This window comes from Panulirus ornatus, chromosome 32 (assembly GCF_036320965.1).
Source record: "Panulirus ornatus isolate Po-2019 chromosome 32, ASM3632096v1, whole genome shotgun sequence".
In the NCBI taxonomy this organism is placed as follows: domain Eukaryota; kingdom Metazoa; phylum Arthropoda; class Malacostraca; order Decapoda; family Palinuridae; genus Panulirus; species Panulirus ornatus.
In genome coordinates, this window is record NC_092255.1 from 291,865 (window position 1) to 307,549 (window position 15,685).

The window sequence follows — 15,685 nt, forward strand, 5'->3', positions numbered from 1 at the left end:
GAGAACAGACAGACAGACAGACAAATGGACAGACAGATAGACAGATAGACAGACAGAGATAGACAGACAGACAGACAGACAGCCTGTTGAAGGCAATGAGAACAGACAGACAGATAGACAAATAGACAGACAGATAGACAGACAGACAGACAGAGATAGACAGACAGACAGACAGACAGACAGCCTGTTGAAGTTACCGAGAACAGACAGACAGATAGATAGACAGACAGACAGACAGACAGACAGACAGAGAGATAGACAGACAGACAGACACCCAGACTGCTGCAGGTACCATGACTAGTTACCAGGCAATACCAGGTAACGGGTACGCTGCAGTATTGCCACCTACCAACCCGCTGTGTGATACCTTGCTATCCATTCTCCTTCAACATCATCATAACATTTCCCTAATGCCTTCCTTTATATAAGTAATCACGCTCTACTTAAATACTTTCCCGCCATCCCTTTACAACCGTTAAGTTCCTGGAACGATGGGTATCATAAGTGGAAGAGATACTATCTCTAAAAAAAAAAAGATAGACTAATTATGATAAATGGAAGGGTCATAATTTTGGCAGCAGTAGCTTCGTGAGCAGGGGGGGGGTTGCATTACCACGGTGTGGTCTGGACCCGCACGGCCAGACCACATTCCACACCACATCATCATCCATCCAGGTTGTAGAACTGGCTCTCTGACACCAGACACACACACACACATACACACACATACATACACACACACACACACACACACACACACAAACACACACACACATATATATATATATATATATATATATTGGAAAGGATCACAATTTTGCGCGTGATCAAGATATTCCTATGAGTCCACGGGGAAAGTGAAACACGAAAAGTTCCCAAGTGCACTTTCGTGTAATAATCACACCATCAGGGGTGACACAAGAGAGAAATATAACAGTCAGTTGATATACATCGAAGAGACGAAGCTAGGACGCCATTTGGTAAACGTGATTGTCCAAAACATACAACGAGCATTCAAAAACTTATCATTTTACAAATCTTATCAACAATAAAGTAATCTAATTTGTACAGACCATCACTAATATTAAGATTATAATTCTTTGTGTATTTGATAATAGAAGATTCAATGATATTTCTCTTGGTAATAGAATTAGAGTTAATAACTGAGATGGCGTTACTCCAGTCAATACAATGATCATAGTTTTTAACATGATTAAACAAGGCATTTGATTCTTGTCCCGTTCTTATACTATATTTATGTTGTTTAAGTCTAACAGAAAGATCCTTACCAGTCTGACCAACATAAAAATTTTTGATCTAAGTTAAAGTACCCTAGATCTTTCATTGATAAATCCCTTAAGTTAGCAAAGAAATCATTTTATAGAGTTGAGCCCAAACCTCCCATTGACACCAAGAATCTTTTAGTTCTCCCTTTTAATAATAATTTCACTTTGCTTCCCATGTTGCTTAAATCCTTTAATGTAAATGTTGCCTTGAGCAACAATAATACTATAAAGAATATCTTAATCAGGAATTCACCAGAAAATTTTCTTGGTTGCATCTATAAAGTGCCTTGTGGAAACTGTGATAGATTTTATGTTGGTCAGACTGGTAAGGATCTTTCTGTTAGACTTAAGCAACATAAATATAGTATAAGAACGGGACAAGAATCAAATGCCTTGTTTAATCATGTTAAAAACTATGATCATTGTATTGACTGGAGTAACGCCATCTCAGTTATTAACTCTAACTCTATTACCAAGAGAAATATCATTGAATCTTCTATTATTAAATACACAAAGAATTAAAATCTTAATATTAGTGATGGTCTATACAAATTAGATAACTTTATTGTTGATAAGATTTGTAAAATGATAAGTTTATGAACGCTCGTTGTATGTTTTGGACAATCACATGTTCACCAAATGGCGTCCTAGCTTCGTCTCTTCGATGTATATCAAGTGACTGTTATATTTTTCTCTTGTGTCTCCCCTGATGATGTGATTATTACACGAAAGTGCACTTGGGAACTTTTCGTGTTTCACTTTCCCCGTGGACTCATGGGAATATATATATATATATATATATATATATATATATATATATATATATATATATATATACTTCTCCCACTCAATTGCATTTTTTCCCTGCAAAAATCGTCCAAATGCCTCTCTCTTCTCTTTCACTAATACTCTTACTTCTTCATCCCACCACTCACTACCCTTTCTAAACAGCCCACCTCCCACTCTTCTCATGCCACAAGCATCTTTTGCGCAATCCATCACTGATTCCCTAAATACATCCCATTCCTCCCCGACTCCCCTTACTTCCATTGTTCTCACCTTTCTCTTGACAGGAGGTCAAGAGAAAGGTGCAAGAGGTGAAAAAAAGGGCAAATGAGAGTTGGGGTGAGAGACTATCAGTAAATTTTAGGGAGAATAAAAAGATGTTCTGGAAGGAGGTAAATAGGGTGCGTAAGACAAGGGAGCAAATGGGAACTTCAGTGAAGGGCGTAAATGGGGAGGTGATAACAAGTAGCGGTGATGTGAGAAGGAGATGGAATGAGTATTTTGAAGGTTTGTTGAATGTGTCTGATGACAGAGTGGCAGATATAGGGTGTTTTGGTCGAGGTGGTGTGCAAAGTGAGAGGGTTAGGGAAAATGATTTGGTAAACAGAGAGGAGGTAGTAAAAGCTTTGCGGAAGATGAAAGCCGGCAAGGCAGCAGGTTTGGATGGTATTGCAGTGGAATTTATTAAGAAAGGGGGTGACTGTATTGTTGACTGGTTGGTAAGGTTATTTAATGTATGTATGACTCATGGTGAGGTGCCTGAGGATTGGCGGAATGCGTGCATAGTGCCATTGTACAAAGGCAAAGGGGATAAGAGTGAGTGCTCAAATTACAGAGGTATAAGTTTGTTGAGTATTCCTGGTAAATTATATGGGAGGGTATTGATTGAGAGGGTGAAGGCATGTACAGAGCATCAGATTGGGGAAGAGCAGTGCGGTTTCAGAAGTGGTAGAGGATGTGTGGATCAGGTGTTTGCTTTGAAGAATGTATGTGAGAAATACTTAGAAAAGCAAATGGATTTGTATGTAGCATTTATGGATCTGGAGAAGGCATATGATAGAGTTGATAGAGATGCTCTGTGGAAGGTATTAAGAATATATGGTGTGGGAGGCAAGTTGTTAGAAGCAGTGAAAAGTTTTTATCGAGGATGTAAGGCATGTGTACGTGTAGGAAGAGAGGAAAGTGATTGGTTCTCAGTGAATGTAGGTTTGCGGCAGGGGTGTGTGATGTCTCCATGGTTGTTTAATTTGTTTATGGATGGGGTTGTAAAGGAGGTAAATGCAAGAGTCCTGGAAAGAGGGGCAAGTATGAAGTCTGTTGGGGATGAGAGAGCTTGGGAAGTGAGTCAATTGTTGTTCGCTGATGATACAGCGCTGGTGGCTGATTCATGTGAGAAACTGCAGAAGCTGGTGACTGAGTTTGGTAAAGTGTGTGGAAGAAGAAAGTTGAGAGTAAATGTGAATAAGAGCAAGGTTATTAGGTACAGTAGGGGTGAGGGTCAAGTCAATTGGGAGGTGAGTTTGAATGGAGAAAAACTGGAGGAAGTGAAGTGTTTTAGATATCTGGGAGTGGATCTGTCAGCGGATGGAACCATGGAAGCGGAAGTGGATCATAGGGTGGGGGAGGGGGCGAAAATTTTGGGAGCCTTGAAAAATGTGTGGAAGTCGAGAACATTATCTCGGAAAGCAAAAATGGGTATGTTTGAGGAATAGTGGTTCCAACAATGCTGTATGGTTGCGAGGCGTGGGCTATGGATAGAGATGTGCGCAGGAGGATGGATGTGCTGGAAATGAGATGTTTGAGGACAATGTGTGGTGTGAGGTGGTTTGATCGAGTAAGTAACGTAAGGGTAAGAGAGATGTGTGGAAATAAAAAGAGCGTGGTCGAGAGAGCAGAAGAGGGTGTTTTGAAATGGTTTGGGCACATGGAGAGAATGAGTGAGGAAGATTGACCAAGAGGATATATGTGTCGGAGGTGGAGGGAACGAGGAGAAGAGGGAGACCAAATTGGAGGTGGAAAGATGGAGTGAAAAAGATTTTGTGTGATCGGGGCCTGAACATGCAGGAGGGTGAAAGGAGGGCAAGAAATAGAGTGAATTGGAGCGATGTGGTATACAGGGGTTGACGTGCTGTCAGTGGATTGAAGCAAGGCATGTGAAGCGTCTGGGGTAAACCATGGAAAGCTGTGTAGGTATGTATATTTGCGTGTCTGGACGTGTGTATGTACATGTGTATGGGGGGGGGGGGTGGGGCCATTTCTTTCGTCTGTTTCCTTGCGCTACCTCGCAAACGCGGGAGACAGCGACAAAGTATAAAAAAAAAAAAAAAAAAAAAAAAAAAAAAAAAATATATATATATATATATATATATATATATATATATATATATATATATATATATATATATACATGTGGTGTGAGGTGGTTTGATCGAGGAATTAATGAAAGGGTATGAGAGATTTGTGGTAATAAAAAGAGTGTGGTTGAGAGAGCAGACGCGGGTGTTTTGAAATGGTTTGGTCACATGCAGAGAATGAGTGAGGAAAGATTAACAAAGAGGATATATGTGTCAGAGGTGGAGGGAACGAGGAGAAGTGGGAGACCAAATTGGAGGTGGAAAGATGGAGTGAAAAAGATTTTGAGTGATCGGGGCCTGAACATGCAGGAGGGTGAAAGGCGTGCAAGGAATAGAGTGAATTGGAACGATGTGGTATACCGGGGGTCGACGTGCTGTCAATGGATATTTCCAGGATATTTCCAGGATCTGTAAATGTTTTCCAGGATATTTTCTACAGGGTTTTCAGCCCACTTAATCTTAAATGGACTTCAATGGACAAAGCATCAGGATAACACTGATCATTGGTTTGTGTTTGTTCTATTGAACACATTCATAACTTAGTTATCATGTTAGTTCTAATGATTTAGGATTGGACTTGTATTGACAGGACTATCAAAAGCTTTCTGTATGAGACTGGCTTTCAATACTTAATAAGCCACAAGATGACCAACTTGTTTTGGACTCAAATAAAAAGCTCTTTCAATTTTTAAAGATTCAATAATTTTAGCGTTAGCTATTTCCTTGCAACATTCATCCGTAACTTTCTCTGAAAATTGTTTCTCTCTTGTTAAAGTTCTTGGTTCCAATTCAATGCTAACTAAACGCTTTGAAAGTAAACATGCGATATTTATAAAAATGTCGCAATCTTTAAACGTATTTGTATTGAACGATATTGCATTGGGGAAAGAAAGACTTTAACCCAATCTGAGTCAATAAAAGTTGACTTGGCAAGTGTGAAGCACGTTTTTTCAAAACATTGGCCATCACGATCATTATTCATTAACCATTGCTTTCATTACTCCATAACAGATGTGAGCAAGTGCTATCGAGACCGGGATTTCAGTTCGATTCGTACCATACAACTCGCCCCACAAAAACGCGGCAATGTAGCAATAAAGTATATTCAGGGTACGAAAGCGAGGGACGAATGAGGCCCAAGGGAAGTAACCTTTTCCTAACTTCCGTTTCAAGGGCTTTTCCCGGACATTTTCAATTTTACGCGTTTTTCAGGCCTTTTCCCGGCCGGGAGCACCTCAAATAAAATTCCCGGGTTTTTCCCGTTTTTCCCGTTAGCGTGGGAACCCTATATATATATATATATATATATATATATATATATATATATATATATATATTTATTTATATTTTTTTTTATTATACTTTGTCGCTGTCTCCCGCGTTTGCGAGGTAGCGCAAGGAAACAGACGAAAGAAATGGCCCAACCCCCCCCCATACACATGTATATACATACGTCCACACACGCAAATATACATACCTACACAGCTTTCCATGGCTTACCCCAGACGCTTCACATGCCTTGATTCAATCCACTGACAGCACGTCAACCCCGGTATACCACATCGCTCCAATTCACTCTATTCCTTGCCCTCCTTTCACCCTCCTGCATGTTCAGGCCCCGATCACACAAAATCTTTTTCACTTCATCTTTCCACCTCCAATTTGGTCTCCCTCTTCTCCTTGTTCCCTCCACCTCCGACACATATATCCTCTTGGTCAATCTTTCCTCACTCATCCTCTCCATGTGCCCAAACCACTTCAAAACACCCTCTTCTGCTCTCTCAACCACGCTCTTTTTATTTCCACACATCTCTCTTACCCTTACGTTACTCACTCGATCAAACCACCTCACACCACACATTGTCCTCAAACACCTCATTTCCAGCACATCCATCCTCCTGCGCACAACTCTATCCATAGCCCACGCCTCGCAACCATACAACATTGTTGGAACCACTATTCCTTCAAACATACCCATTTTTGCTTTCCGAGATAATGTTCTCGACTTCCACACATTCTTCAAGGCCCCCAGAATTTTCGCCCCCTCCCCCACCCTATGATCCACTTCCGCTTCCATGGTTCCATCCGCTGCCAGATCCACTCCCAGATATCTAAAACACTTCACTTCCTCCAGTTTTTCTCCATTCAAACTCACCTCCCAATTGACTTGACCCTCAACCCTACTGTACCTAATAACCTTGCTCTTATTCACATTTACTCTTAACTTTCTTCTTCCACACACTTTACCAAACTCAGTCACCAGCTTCTGCAGTTTCTCACATGAATCAGCCACCAGCGCTGTATCATCAGCGAACAACAACTGACTCACTTCCCAAGCTCTCTCATCCCCAACAGACTTCATACTTGCCCCTCTTTCCAAAACTCTTGCATTTACCTCCCTAACAACCCCATCCATAAACAAATTAAACAACCATGGAGACATCACACACCCCTGCCGCAAACCTACATTCACTGAGAACCAATCACTTTCCTCTCTTCCTACACGTACACATGCCTTACATCCTCGATAAAAACTTTTCACTGCTTCTAACAACTTTCCTCCCACACCATATATTCTTAATACCTTCCACAGAGCATCTCTATCAACTCTATCATATGCCTTCTCCAGATCCATAAATGCTACATACAAATCCATTTGCTTTTCTAAGTATTTCTCACATACATTCTTCAAAGCAAACACCTGATCCACACATCCTCTACCACTTCAGAAACCACACTGCTCTTCCCCAATCTGATGCTCTGTACATGCCTTCACCCTCTCAATCAATACCCTCCCATATAATTTACCAGGAATACTCAACAAACTTATACCTCTGTAATTTGAGCACTCACTCTTATCCCCTTTGCCTTTGTACAATGGCACTATGCACGCATTCCGCCAATCCTCAGGCACCTCACCATGAGTCATACATACATTAAATAACCTTACCAACCAGTCAACAATACAGTCACCCCCTTTTTTAATAAATTCCACTGCAATACCATCCAAACCTGCTGCCTTGCCGGCTTTCATCTTCCGCAAAGCTTTCACTACCTCTTCTCTGTTTACCAAATCATTTTCCCTAACCCTCTCACTTTGCACACCACCTCGACCAAAACACCCTATATCTGCCACTCTATCATCAAACACATTCAACAAACCTTCAAAATACTCACTCCATCTCCTTCTCACATCACCACTACTTGTTATCACCTCCCCATTTGCGCCCTTCACTGAAGTTCCCATTTGCTCCCTTGTCTTACGCACTTTATTTACCTCCTTCCAGAACATCTTTTTATTCTCCCTAAAATTTAATGATACTCTCTCACCCCAACTCTCATTTGCCCTTTTTTTCACCTCTTGCACCTTTCTCTTGACCTCCTGTCTCTTTCTTTTATACCTCTCACACTCAATTGCATTTTTTCCCTGCAAAAATCGTCCAAATGCCTCTCTCTTCTCTTTCACTAATACTCTTACTTCTTCATCCCACCACTCACTACCCTTTCTAATCAACCCACCTCCCACTCTTCTCATGCCACAAGCATCTTTTGCGCAATCCATCACTGATTCCCTAAATACATCCCAATACATCCATATATATATATATATATATATATATATATATATATATATATATATATATATATATACACACACACATACAAATTACTTTTAAAAAAATGTAAAGGAACACCCACAGTCTTATCTCAAAACTATAGAAAGACTATAAGGCTAACACTGTTGTGATTTTAGACAAAAGTAACTATTTATCTAAAATGAATATTCTTCTAAATGATGACACAACATATTCTAAACTTAGTAAAAATCCCTTAGAAGCAGTTAATTCCCATTTCAATAGAGCAATGAAGTTGTTATTGAAAGGTAATAGTTCTCTTATCAAAAGTTTGTCTTCTTTGTCCCCTTCTTTGCCTTATATGTATGGACTTATCAAAACACGTAAACAGAATTTTCCAGCAAGTGAGTTCAGTAGCCTCTATTACAGCAAGACCTACAGTGAGTTCAGTAGGCTCCCTCACATATGAAATGTCAAAATGATTAGTTTCTTTATTAAGCTCTTTAGTGGGTAAGGTATCAAATTCTAATTTCATGAACAATATTGATTTAGTCAACAAGCTAAACAATATCAATGTTAATTTTGATTTCAAACTAGTTAGCTTTGATGTTTCCTCACTTTTCACTAAAGTTCCAGTTGATGATCTTTTAAAATATTTATTTGATGTCTTGGATGATATTCATTTACCAGTTAAAAGTCTGTTTTCATTGAACTGATAAAATTATGTATAAAAGACTGTATTTCCATTCAATGGAGATTGTTATGCTCAAAAATTTGGTATGTCAATGGATAACCCTCTTTCACCTGTACTAAGTAATCTTTATATGGAATTATTTGAAACAAAATTACTAAAGGATATTTTACCTTCTAATGCAATTTGGTTTAGGTATGTAGATGATGTTCTTTGTCTGTAGCCAAAAAATGAAAATTTACAAATATTTCTCCCCTTACTTAACAATTTAGTACCTTCCATCAAATTTACTGTAGAAAATGAAAACAACGGTATGTTACCATTTTTAGATTGCATGATTAATAGGCAAGGAACAAGTTTAAGTTTAGCATATACAGAAAACCTACCAATGTATGCTCATATATCCATTATTACCCATCTCAACATGACAGAGTTAAATTATCATCATTTCAATCTATGTTCCTTAGGGCATTACGTATTTGCAGTCCAGAGTTTATTGATGATGAGTTTGAGAAGATATATTCTATTGGATCTACGTTAAAGTACCCTAGATCTTTCACTGATAAATCCCTTAAGTTAACATAGAAATCATTTCATAGAGTTGAGCCTAAACCTCCCATTGACACCAAGAATCTTTTAGTTCTCCCTTTTAATAATAATTTCACTTTACTTCCCATGTTACTTAAATCCTTTGATGTAAATGTTGCCTTCAGCAACAATAATACTATAAAGAATATCTTAATCAGGAATTTACCAGAAAATTCTCTTGGATGCATCTATAAAGTGCCATGTGCGAATTGTGATAAATTTTATGTTGGGCAGACTGGTACGGATCTTTCTGTTAGAGTTAAGCAACGTAAATATAGTATAACGGGACAAGAATCAAATGCCTTGTTTAATCACGTTAAAAATTATGATCATTGTATTGACTGTAGTAATGCCATCTCAGTTATCAACTCTATTACCACAAGAAATATCATTGAATCTTCTATTATTAAATACACAAAGAATTATAATCTTAATATTAGTGATGGTCTATACATATTAGATAACTTTATTGTTGATAAAATTTGTAAAATGACAACTTTATGAACGCTCGTAGTATGTTTTGGACAATCGCATGTTTACCATATGGCGTCCTAGCTTCGTCTCTTCGATGTATATCAACTGACTGTTACATTTCTCTCTTGTGTCTCCCCTGATGATGTGATTATTACACGAAAGTGTATGTGGGAACTTATCGTGTTTCAATTTTCCCGTGGACTCATATATATATATTATTTATCTATTTACTTTGCTTTGTCGCTGTCTCCCGCGTTACCGAGGTAGCACAAGGAAACAGACGAAAGAATGGCCCAACCCACCCACATACACATGTATATACATACACGTCCACTCACGCAAATATACATACCTATACATCTCAACGTATACATATATATATACATATATATATATATATATATATTTTTTTTTTCATACTATTCGCCATTTCCCGCGATAGCGAGGTAGCGTTAAGAACAGAGGACTGGGCCTTTGAGGGAATATCTTCACCTGGCCCCCTTCTCTGTTCCTTGTTGTGGAAAATTAAAAAAAAAAAAAAAACGAGAGGGGAGGATTTCCAGCCCCCCGCTCCCTTCCCTTTTAGTCGCCTTCTACGACACGCAGGGAATACGTGGGAAGTATTCTTTCTCCCCTATCCCCAGGGATATATATATATATATATATATATATATATATATATATATATATATATATATATATATATATATATATACACACACAGACATATACATATATACACATGTACATAATTCATACTGTCTGCCTCTATTCCTTCCCATCGCCACCTCGCTACACATGAAATAACAAACCCCTCCCCCCCTCATGTGTGCGAGGTAGCGCTAGGAAAAGACAACAAAGGCCCCATTCGTTCACACTCAGTCTCTAGCTGTCATGTAATAATGCACCGAAACCACAGCTCCCTTTCCACATCCAGGCCCCACAGAACTTTCCATGGCTTACCCCAGACGCTTCACATGCCCTGGTTCAATCCGATGACAGCACGTCGACCCCGGTATACCACATCGTTCCAATTCACTCTATTCCTTGCACGCCTTTCACCCTCCTGCATGTTCAGGCCCCGATCACTCAAAATCTTTTTCACTCCATCTTACCACCTCCAATTTGGTCTCCCACTACTTCTCTTTCCCTCCACCTCTGACACATATATCCTCTTTGTCAATCTTTCCTCACTCATTCTCTGTATGTGACCAAAGCATTTCAAAACACCCTCTTCTGCTCTCTCAACCACACTCTTTTTATTACCATATTTTTCTCTTACCCTATTATTACTTACTCGATCAAACCACCTCACACCACATATTGTTCTCAAACATCTCATTTCCAGCACATCCACCCTCCTGCGCACACCTTTATCCATAGCCCACGCCTCGCAACCATACAACATTGTTGGAACCACCACTCCTTCAAACATACCCATTTTTGCTTTCCGAGATAATGTTCTCGACTTCCACACATTCTTCAAGGCTCCCAGAATTTTCGCCCCCTCCCCCATCCTATGATTCACTTCCGCTTCCTTGGTTCCATCCGTTGCCAAATCCACTCCCAGATATCTAAAACACTTCACTTCCTCCAATTTTTCTCCATTCAAATTTACCTCCCAGTTGACTTGACCCTCAACCCTACTGTACCTAATAACCTTGCTCTTATTCACATTTACTCTCAACTTTCTTCTTTCACACACTTTACCAAACTCAGTCACCAGCTTCTGCAGTTTCTCACATGAATCAGCCACCAGTGCTGTATCATCAGCGAACAACAACTGACTCACTTCCCAAGCACTCTCATCCACAACAGACTGCATACTTGCCCCTCTTTCCAAAACTCTTGCATTCACCTCCCTAACAACCCCATCCATAAACAAATTAAACAACCATGGAGACATCACACACCCCTGCAGCAAACCTACATTCACTGAGAACCAATTACTTTCCTCTCTTCCTACACGCACACATGCCTTACATACTCGATAAAAACTTTTCACTGCTTCTAACAACTTGCCTCCCACACCATATATTCTTAATACCTTCCACAGAGCATCTCTATCAACTCTATCATATGCCTTCTCCAGATCCATAAATGCTACATACAAATCCATTTGCTTTTCTAAGTATTTCTCACAAACATTCCTCAAAGCAAACACCTGATCACACATCCTCTACCACTTCTGAAACCACACTGCTCTTCCCCAATCTGATGCTCTGTACATGCCTTCACCCTCTCAATCAATACCCTCCCATATAAGTTCCCAGGAATACTGAACAAACTTATACCTCTTTAATTTTAGCACTCACCTTTGTCCCCTTTGCCTTTGTACAATGGCACTATGCAAGCATTCAGCCAATCCTCAGGCACCTCACTATGAATCATACATACATAAATAACCTTACCAACCAGTCAACAATACAGTCACCCCCATTTTTTATAAAATCCACTGCAATACCATCCAAACCCGCTGCCTTGCCGGCTTTCATCTTCCGCAAAGCTTTTACTACCTCTTCTCTGTTTACCAAATCATTTTCCCTAACCCTCTCACTTTGCACACCACCTCGACCAAAACACCCTATATCTGCCACTCTATCATCAAACACATTCAACAAACCTTCAAAATACTCACTCCATCTCCTTCTCACATCACCACTATTTGTTATCACCTCCCCATTAGCCCCCTTCACTGAAGTTCACTGTGTATACACACACACAACACACACACAAACACACACACACACACACACACATATAGTCTTTTTATAGTTTTGAGATAAGACTGTGGGTATTCCTTTACATTTTTTTTTTAAAGTAATTTATAAGTTTAGCTTAGCTTTGCTTAGCAACATAAGGAACACTCTCTAAAGTATTCACTGCAACTGGGAGAGAGTTCTTCTAACTCTAATAAATCGAATTACATATTATTTACTCGATAATGATGTTCAAAGAGCTATAAACTACACATGTATGATTGTGAATTACATTTACATTAGGTACCCCTCAAAGCTAAATTCGTTTTCTTCAATAGTTACATATTATAGTGGACCCTAAACTATTTTGATTTTAAATATGATTCTTTTTTTATACGTTTTACTGAATGCATTCATATGATGGTAAGTATTTGATCATGGCTGGCCTTGTATAACATGAGAGTCACTCTCACGTCCCATATATGATTAAACCAGCGCCCTGAGATAAGGAACTTAGTGATACTATGCAAATGTCATACTAGATCATGATTCAAGTGGGTCTTAAAATTCGTAATATATATGATCCATTTTCTACAATTTCGAAAACTTCTGTTTTCATAACTAGATTTGGAGATAATGCCTTATATGTAAGAATTCTCAAAATATAAGTCTCTAATTATTGCCTTTACTATTATATTTATTATATAAAAAGTATATATTCACTATACGTGCTTTTATTATATGCAAAATGACTATGAGTAATGCTTACAAAGTGTGTCTTAGATCTTAAACAGCAGAAGGGGTTCAAGTTATAACAACTGATAATTATAAATTGGCGATTACACCCTTAATGATCTTGATAATTGACAGAATTAAAGTTCAAATAACCAGGTGACCAGCCAATTAACCCAGTACCATTTTGGTAAATAAATATTTATCTCGTGTTCAGCGCTATGGTTCAAAGTCCATTTATCCCTCAAACAACTAATTATCAAATCGAAATATATATAAATATAGACGAACGTTTAGTGAATTGGTACCTAATTTTTTTCCTCTTCTATCTTCACTATCTTTCTCTTCTATCTTCACTATCTTTCTCTTCTATCTTCACTATCTTTTTCTTCGATCTTCACTATATTTCTCTTCTATCTTCACTATCTTTCTCTTCTATCTTCACTATATTTCTCCTCTATATTTACTATCTTTAATTCGCTTTCGTCTGTCACTCTTGCTCACTCTTCACAGAACAAACTCCTTCCAAGTTCTTCAGCTCCACCGAATAACCCATCCCCTCACAGCCAGACTATCAAGGAAGCTGTTCATAGCTGCATTTTGAACATACTGGTGTTTGCCTGTTGTCAATTCATCTATGTCTCTCTGTGTACTCCTATGTCACAGATTGGGAAAGCCCCTCCCTGACCTTTTCTAAATCCGTCTGTACCTCCTCTCCTTGGCCATAGACAAGGCAAGGAACTCTGTGTGTTCACATGGTCAGTCTGTGCCTCTCGTCTCCCGGGGCATAGACCAATATGTGGCTCATCTCCTGGGCCATGGACCCATCTGCACCTCATCTCCTAGGTTACAGAACCATCTGCACCTCCTCTTCTGGGCCATAGATCTATCTGTAGCTTGTCTCCTAAGGAATAGACTTATCTGTACCTCTCGTCTCCCGGGCCACAGACAGACCAGCTCTCCCTCCCTCCCTCCTTCCCCCCCTCCTCTCTCTCTCTCTCTCTCTCTCTCTCTCTCTCTCTCTCTCTCTCTCTCTCTCTCTCTCTCTCTCTCTCTCCCTTGGTACCTGTGGTCAGCCCTGATCATACATACATATTTCACCGGGGTCTATAAGGTTCCTCCCCCCCAATTTCCTCTGTGGCCGGGCCCCCAGGGATATGCCACAGCTCTCTGTGCTCCCACACCGTCACGGACGGTGAGTGGCCGGCATCTTGGTCTCTCTCTCTCACCCGTCCACACACTCCTCTCTATCTCGCCCGTCCACTCTCCCTTGTCTTGCCCGTCCACACACTCTCCTCTGTCTCACCCGTCCACATACTCATCTCTGTCTGTCCCGTCCACAGCCTCCTCTCTTATCTCACCCGCCCACACACTCCCCCTGTCTCACCCGTCCACATACTCATCTCTGTCTGTCCCGTCCACACACTCCTCTCTGTCTCACCCGTCCACATACTCATCTCTGTCTGTCCCGTCCACACACTCCTCTCTGTCTAACCCGCCCACACACCCCTCTCTGTCTCACCCGTCCACACACTCCTCTCTGTCTCACCCGTCCACGCACTCCTCTCTGTCTCACCCGCCCACACACTCCTCTCTGTCTCACCCGTCCACATACTCATCTCTGTCTCTCCTGTCCACTCACTCCCCTCTGTCTCTCCCGCTTCCTCCCAACTCCCTTCCGTCTCTCCCGTCCACCCACTCTCCCCCTGTCTAAGCTCTGTCTCATCTCGACCATCCCCTTCCCCCCACCCCCTGCTGCCACTACCTCGTTAAAGTGCCACATTAAGCTTATCCCTCGAGCCCCACATTAGCTACTTTCCTAGCCAGCGAATCCCTGTCCACCACACTCCAGGATTTAACCAATTGTGACAATGATAATTCATACAGATGTTTCCCCCTTCTCTCTCGCTTTTACCAGCATAGACAGACAGACATGCCCTGATTCAATCCACTGACAGCACGTCAACCCTGGTATACCACATCGATCCAATTCACTCTATTCCTTGCCCTCCTTTCACCCTCCTGCATGTTCAGGCCCCGATCACACAAGATCTTTTTCACTCCATCTTTCCACCTCCAATTTGGTCTCCCACTTCTCCTCGTTCCCTCCACCTCCGACACATATATCCTCTTGGTCAATCTTTCCTCACTCATTCTCTCCATGTGCCCAAACCATTTCAAAACACCCTTTTCTGCTCTCTCAACCACGCTCTTTTTATTTCCACACATCTCTCTTACCCTTACGTTACTTACTCGATCAAACCACCTCACACCACACATTGTCCTCAAACATCTCATTTCCAGCACATCCATCCTCCTGCGCACAACTCTATCCATAGCCCACGCCTCGCAACCATACAACATTGTTGGAACCACTATTCCTTCAAACATACCCATTTTTGCTTTCCGAGATAATGTTCTCGACTTCTTCACATTCTTCAAGGCTCCCAGGATTTTCGCCCCCTCCCCCACCCTATGATCCACTTCCACTTCCATGGTT